Here is an 8,721-nt window from a genome sequence, read left to right as displayed (position 1 = left end):
ATTCTTAAGCAATAGATTCCAATAAAAAAGAAATTAGCCAAGTGTGGTAGCTCAGACCTGTAATGCTAGCACTTTGAGAGGCCAAGGTGAGAGGATTGTTTGAGCCCAGGAGCTCAAGACCAGGCTGGGCAACATAGTGAGAACTTGTACCTAAAAAACCAAAAAATTAACCAGGTAAGAGGGCATGTTCCTGTAGCCCCAGCTACTCAGTAGGCTGAAATGGAAGGATAACCTTAGCCCAGGAGATGTGGGCTGTGGTAAGCTGTGATCATGCCACTGTACCTCACCTAGGTGATAGAGTGAGACTTTGACTCAAAAAAAAAATTTTGAAATGTCAGAAAAAGCATTCAAAAAATGATATTAAAGAAGCTTAGTGAGACACGAGAGAATAGAGATAAACAATACAAAGAAATTAGAAAAATAATTCATAATATGAATAAGAAATTCACAAGAGAACTAGATATGACAATTTTTTAAAAAAGAGAACCAAACAGAAATTCTAGAAATTAAGGATTCAACAAATGAAATAAAAAATTCATTTGGGAGCTTCAACAATAGACCAGATAAAACAGAAGAAAGAAATTCAGAACTTAAAGATAGATCTTTTGAAATAAGAGTCAGACTAAAGCAGAAAAGAGTTAAAAAAAAAACCCAGTGAAGCCTATGTGCCACATGGGACACCATAAAATGATCAAATATTCGGTGTTCCAGAAGGTTAGGAGAAACCTATTTAGGAATATAATAGCTGAAAACTCCACAAGCCAAGCAGAGATTTAGGAATCCACTCAAAGATACTTATATAGGTAAAACCAAAAAAATTCTTCTCCACAGAACATTGTAGTCAAACATCCCAAAGTCAAAGACAAAGAGAGAATTCTAAAAACATTACAAGAAAAGCATCTAGTTACATAAAAGAAAACCTCCATCAGACTAATGGCAGATTTTGTTTTAGGAGAAACCTTGGGGCCAAGAGAGAATGGGATAATATATTTAAAATGTTGAAATTAAATACTACCATCCAAGAATACTATACTCAACAAAGTCATTCTTCATAACTGAAGGAAAAATAAAGTCTTTTCCAGAGAAACAAAAACAGAGAAAGTTCATTAACACTAGACTGATCCTGCAAGAAATGCTTAAGGGAGTCCTACACCTGAAAGTGAAAGGATGATATCTACCATCATGAAAACACACAAAAGTATAAAACTCACTTTGTAGAACAAACACTCAAATGAGAAAAAGAAAGGAATCATATTTTACAATGACAGAAATCCATCAAACCTCAATAAGAGAGAAAGAAAAGAAGATATTCAAAAAAATCAGAAAACAATTCACAAAATGACAGAAATAAGTCCTCATATATCAATAATAATCTTAATGTAAATGGATCACATTTACCACATAATTGATATAGACTGGCTTAAAGAATCTAAAAAAAGAAACTTTACCCAACTATATTCTGCTTACAATAAACTCACTTCACCTGTGTAGACTGAAAGAAAAGGAGCAGGAAAAAATATTCCATACAAACAAAAATGAAATGTAAGTTGTGTTTATATCTGATAAAACAGACGAAGTCAGAAACAGTAAAAAAGAGACAAAGAAGTCAGTATATAATGATAAAGGGATTGATGCAATAAGAAGACATAATAAGTCTAAATATATATGTGCCCAACACTGGAGCCAACAGTTGAGAACTTCAACCCCTCTCTCTTGGCACTATGAAGATCATCTAGACAGAAAATCAAAGAAATATTAGATTTAAACTGTACTTTAGGCAAAAAAATGTAATAGATATTTACAGAACATTGTACCCAACAGCTGCAGAATATACATTCTTCTCATCAGCTCATGGAACATTCTCCAAAATAAACCATATGCTAGGCCACAAAACAAATCTCCATAATTTAAAAAATTGAAATGATACCAGGTCTCTTCATCACCACATTGGAATAAAATTTGACATTAATATGAGAAGAACTTTGGAAGCTGCAGAACTACATGGAACTCAAACAACACACTCTTGAATGACTACTGGGTAATGAAGAAATTAAGAAGGAAAGCAAAAAGTTTCTTACAACTAATAAAAATTGAAACAGCATACCAAAACCTATGGGATGCAACTAAAACAGTGCAAAGAAGGAAGTTTATAATGATAAATGCCTACATTAAAAAAAAGTAGAAAGACTTCAAACAAATGATATAATGATGTGCCTCAAAAAAATAAAAAAGCAAGAACAAAGCAGACCCATAACTAGTGAAAGGAAAGAAACAATAAATATTGGAGCCAACCAAGTATCACATGTTCTCACTCATAAGTGAACCTTGAACAACTATCATAATACCATAAGAAAGACATTGGCAGTAGTGGGAAACTGCCAGGGGAGGCTGGGGATGGGATTGGCAGTAGTGGGAAACTGCTAGGGGAGGGGGGCACACCTCATCAACAAGGGTATCTGCACAATGAACATTTGAATACCTAACCCTGAATTGTACCCTGCATATTTAAAGTAAAAAATTTAAAATAAATTATAAATACCAGAGCCAAATTAAACAAAATATAGACTTAAAAAATAAAAAGAATCAATAAAATGAGAAGTTGGCTTTTTGCAAAGATAAAATCAATAAACCACTTGCTAGACTGAACAAAAGAGAAGACTGAAATAAACGAAATACGTGATGAAAATGGAGACATTACAATCGACACCATAGAAATACAAATGACCATCTGATACTATTATGAACAACTATACAATAACAAACTGGAAAACCTAGAGAAAATGGATAAATTCCTGGACACATACAATCCACCATGATTGAAATGGAAAGAAATGAAAAAATCTGAACAGATAGGTAACAAATAGCAAGGTTGAATCAGTAATAAAAAGTCTCCCAACAAATAAAAGTCCAGGACTAGATGGCTTCACCACTAATTCTACCAAACTTATAAAGAAGAACTAACACTAATTCTCATCAAACTATTTCAAAACTTGAAAAGGAGGAAATTCCTTCTAACTCATTCTATGAGACCAGCATTACCCTGACACCAAACCAGAAAGGACACACAACAAAAAAAGGAAACTGTAGTCCACTACCCCGGAAAAATATAGACACAGAAATCCTGTACAAAATGCTAGCAAACTAAACCCCAACAGCACATCAAAATAATCACACACCGTGATCAAGTGAGATGTATCTAAGGGATAAAAATTATACACAGATCAACAAACATTATACATTATGTCAACAGAATGAAATATAAAAATCATATGATCAGCTATCTGGGCTCGGTGGCTCAGCCTGTAATCCCAGCATTTTGCGAGGCCGAGGCGAGTGGATTGCCTGAGCCTGTGGGTTTGAAACCAGCCTGGGCAACTTGGCGAGACCTCGTCTCTACAATTACAAAAAAAATTAGCTGGGCGTGGTAGCGCACACTTGTAGCTCCGAATACTTGGAAGGCTGAGGTGGAAGGATCACGGGAGCCCAGCAGGTTGACGCTGGAGTGGCCATGGGCGTGCCACTGCAACATCATAAAGGCCATGTATGTCAAACCCATGGCTAACACTAGACTGAATAGGGAAAAGATGAAAGCCCTTCCTCGAAGAATTCAAACAACACAAGGATGCCTATTTTCACCACTCCTATTCATTACAGTACTGGAAGTCCTAGCCAGAGCAATGAGCAAGAGAAAGGAATAAAAGACATCCAAATTGGAAAAGATAAAGCCCAATTGTCCCTCTCTGCAGTTGATGTAGTTTTATATTTAGAAAAACCTAAAGACTCCACCAAAGAAACTGCAAATTCAGTAAAATTGCAGGCTACAAAATCAATGTACAAAGATCAGTAGAACTTTTATACACCAATGATGAAATAGCTGAAAAAGAAATAAAGCCTTTTGCCATGTTGTATGCCTGAGAGCAAGATGGACCACCAGCAACTCTATTGAGACCATCCATGGAAATTTGTTCAGGGTTCTTGCTCTTGCCGCAGGTCTGCTCAAATCAGCTGGATCTGATCTGGAAATACCGCCTCAATATTTGACACCTAAGCCAGGTGCGGTGGTTCACACCTATAATCCCAGCACATTGGGAGGCAGAGGTGAGAAGATTACCTGAGCTCAGGGGTTCAAGACCAGCCTGAGCAACATGATAAGACCTCATCTCTACAATAAATCAAAAAATTAGCTCGGTGTGGTAGCACACACCTATGGTTCCAGTTACCTGGAAGGCTGGGGCAGAAGGATCAACTGAGCCCACCAGGCAAAGACTGTGATAGCCGTGAGCATACCACTGCACTCCAGCCTGGGTGACAGAGTGAGACTCTGACTCAAAAAAAAAAAAACGTGCCACCAGTGTTTCTGCCAGCATGCGAAGGACATAGGTTTCATTAAGTTGGACTGAGTGATTTTCCTTGAGTGGATTATCCAAGGCATCCACCCAATGAAAGCATGCTGGTTCCTTGTACATAAAATAAAAAATTCTAAAAAAAAAAAGAAAAGAAAAGGAAAGAAATCGAGAAGGTAACCTCAGTTACAAAACAAAATCCCAGCTACAAAAACAAAATAAAATACCTAGGAATAAATTTAACCAAGGAGATAAAAGACCTCTGCAAGGAAAACTACAAAGCACTGATGAAAGAAATTGAAGAATACACAAACAAATGGAAAGACATTCCATGCTCATGAATTAGAAGAATTAATATCATTAAAATGACCATCCTGGGCCAGGCACAGTGGCTCACACCTATAAACCTAGCACTTTCAGAAACTGAGGCAGAAGGATTCTTGAGCCCAGAGTTTGAGGCCAGCCTGGGCAACATAGCAAGACCGCATCTCTACAAAAAAAGAAATGAAAAAATTAGCCAGGCTTGGTGGCACATACCTATAGTCCCAGTTACTCAGGAAGCTGAGGCAGAAAAATCACCTGAGCCCGGAAGGTCAAGGCTTGCAGCAAACTGTGATCATGCCACTGCACTTCAGCCTAGGAGACAGGGTGAGACTCTGACTCATTAAAATAAAAATGAAATAAAATGACCATACTGCCCAAAGCAATCTACAGATTCAATGCAATTCCTATCATAATACAAATGTCATTTTTTTTATAGAAATGGAATAAAAGCCCTAAAATTCATATTAAACCAAATAAGAACCTGAATAGCCAAAGCAATTCTGAGCAAAGGACAAAACTGAAAACACAATATATTATATGTCTATAGCAACCAAAACAGCATGGTATTGGTATAAAAACAGACATATAGACCAATGGAACAGAATAGAGAACCCAGAAATAAATTCACATATTTACAACCAATTGATTTTCAACAAAATTTCCAGAAACATACATTGGGGAAAGGACATCCTCTTCAATAAATGGTGCTGGGAACATTGAATATCCTTATGTAGAAGAATGAAACTTGATCTGTATCTCTCACTACATGCAAAAAATCAACTCAAGTTTGATTAAAGACTTACATGTTAGACCAAAAACCATAAAACTACTAGGGGAAATACTTCAAGGCATTGGTTTAAACAAAGATTTTGTGGCTAAGACCTCAAAAGCACAGACAAGAAAATCAGAAATAGGCAAATGGGACTATATTAAACCTTCTGCACAGCAAGAAAAACAATCAATGGGGTGAAAAGATAACCTGTTGAATGGGAGAATATATTTGCAAACTATTTATCTGAAATATCTAATATCTAGAATATCCAAGGAACTCAAACTCAATAGCAAAAACAAAAACTAATCCCATGAAAAAGTGAGGAAAGGATATGAATAAATAATTCTCAAAAGATATACAAATAGACAACAGATATATTAAAAAGTGCTCAACATCGATTATCATCAGGAAATGCAAATCAAAACCACAATGAAATATCATCTTACCTCAGTTAGAATGGCTATTACTAAAAAGGCAAAAAATAACAGATGCTGGAGAAGGTGCAGAAAAAAGGGAACTCTTATACACTGTTGGTGGGAATGCAAATTAGTATGACTATTATGGAAAACAGTATGAAGATTTCTCAAAAAACTAAAAATAGAATTATCATATAATCCAGCATAATTATATAATTGGATAAATTCCTGGGTATTTATCCAAAGGAAGGGAAATCAGCATGTCAAAGGGATACCTGCACCCTCATATTTATAGCAAAATTATTCATAATTGCAAAGATATGAAATCAACCAAAGTGTTCATCAGTGGATTGATGGTTATCCATTAATACTCATTTCTTTATAGGAAATGTGGCTTATATACACAATGGAACACTACTTGACCACAATAAAGAATAAAATCTTGTTATTTGCAGCAACACAGATGGAACCGGAGGTCATTATGTTAAGTGAAATAAGCCAGACACAGAAACACAAATATTATATGTTCTCATTCATATGGGAGAGCTAAAAAAATTGATCCCATGGAGGTAAGAAAGCAGAATGATAGTTACCAGCTGGGCGCAGTGGATCACATCTGTAATCCCAGCTCTTTGGGAAGTCGAAACAAGAGAATTGCTTGAGCCCAGGTGTTGGGAGCCGTCTGAGGAGGCCTGCCTGAGCGTTAGGGATCCAGGTGGGCTGCAGACCCTAAGACCACTAGGATGAGTTCAGGAGCTGATGGCCCATTCCCTCTTCCCTTCTTTGCTGTTTGGCACGTCCCACTAGCAGGGACTTTGATGATCTAAGCATGAAGCTCTGAGAGTACGACAGGCAAGGCGTATAATTATACTTTAGGAGTCCATTGTTCCTGTTTCTTACAGACTGCGGTTTTGGCTTTAAACTTAACATAATTCAAACTCAGGTCACATTTAGGAGCCTTTAATATGGTACAAGCTTCTTTTAAGATTTAAAAGTATATTTGTAGAATTAGTATATACATATAAAGTGCTGTTTCAATCTTAATAATATAGTTAATTATCTAGAGTTACTAGAAACGGCCCAGCACAAACTTTGGGCTGGGCCACATTCCTTAGGAACTGGTTTGGGCTATAATTAAGAGTGTCTATAGTATAGGTAGAATTAGCATACACTAATTAAAATAGAAAGGAATTGGAATTTATGTTGGTCATTAGGTGTTGTGTATGCATAAGTTTTAAAAGTTATTGATGATTAGAATATTATGATATTAGAATTGCTGTATTGCTTTTGAGGAAACACCTGGTAGATGGGGGACGTCCCTCATTCATCTGGCTTTATGTTTATGTAAAAGTTTTGTGATTTAATTGGGATTGTTCTTCCTTATGCCTGAGGAAACACCTGGTGGGTGGGGGACACCCCTCAGCCACCTGGCTTTGTGTTCACGTGAAAGTCTTGTGATTTAACCTGTGAAACTTTAGGATAAAAGGCTTACGGTTCGTCCCATTAAACGGCTCCTGCACTAGACAGAGTCCAGTCTCTTTCTTTCTCCCCCCGTCTCTCTCTTTCTTTCTCTTTATTTCTCCAGAATAATCGCCAACGCCACCACACCTCCCAGAGATCCTCTAAATCTTTTTGCAGGGGCTGGCACCCCGCACCCAGGTGTTCAAGACCAGTCTGGGCAACATAATGAGATCTCATATCTACTAAAATAAAAAATTAAGCCGGGCTCAGTGGCTCAGCCTGTAATCCCACACTTTGCGAGGCTGAGGTGAGTGGATTGCCTGAACCAGTGGGTTTGAGACCCACCTGGACAACTTGGCGAGACCTCATCTCTACAATAAATCAAAAAATTAGCCGGGCACAGTAGCATGCACATGTAGTTCCAGCTACTTGGAAGACTGAGGTGGAAGGATCTCTGGAGCCCAGCAGGTCGAGGCTGCGGTGGCCAGGAGTGGCCACTGCACTCCAGTCTGGGTGATGGAGTGAGACACCAACACAGACACACACACAAAAATTAGCTGGGCATGGTAGTGTGTGCCAGGAGTCCCAACTACTTGGGAGGCTGAGCCAGAAAAATCACCTGAGCCCAGGAGATGGAGGTTAACATGAGCCATGATCATGTCACTGTACTCCAGCCTGGGCAACAGAGTGAGACTTCAACTCAAAAAGATAAAAAAAAGAATGACAGTTACCAGAGACTGGGTGTGCATGGGGGGAACAAAGAGAAGTTGGTGAATGGGTACAGGAAGGAATAAGTTCTAATGTTCAATGGCAGAATGGGGTGACCATAGTTAACAACATGTTGTATATTTCAAAATAGCTATAACAGAGGAATTGAAATGTTCCCAACACATAGACATTGTAAATACTCGAGTTGATGGATACCCTAAAACCTCTGGCTTGATCATTACACATTTTAGGCATATTACAAAATAGCACCCATAAAAATATATAAATACGATGTATCAATAAAAGCAATAAAACAAAGAATGTGGATGATACCAAAAAACAAATTAAATGAAGAATTAACCTCACCCAAGAAGAGGTGTGGCCTTTGCCCCTGGCACCTGGGAGGTGATCTCTAGGCCCTTCTTTGCAATATCCAGATTTATAAGAGTGTCTTTGTTACCTGGGAACCTTGGGTGACACCAGATAATCTACCAATATGGTTTATGGTGGGTGATTTCGGTCATGTGGTCTCAGTTCAATCTTCAGAGGATCTAGAGACTAAAGTTAGCTATGCAGGCAATCAAATATGTCTACATGACCAAGTCCCAGGGAAAAACTCTGGACATCAAGGCTTAGGTGAGTTTTACTGTTTGGCAGTACTCCATGTATATTGCCACACATTGCCAGGACGAGGTAA

This window comes from Carlito syrichta, unplaced genomic scaffold (assembly GCF_000164805.1).
Source record: "Carlito syrichta isolate Samal-C Ts95f unplaced genomic scaffold, Tarsius_syrichta-2.0.1 Scaffold306577, whole genome shotgun sequence".
NCBI lineage: Eukaryota > Metazoa > Chordata > Mammalia > Primates > Tarsiidae > Carlito > Carlito syrichta.
The sequence above is the reverse complement of the archived record's forward strand: the minus strand, read 5'-3'. Positions refer to the sequence as shown.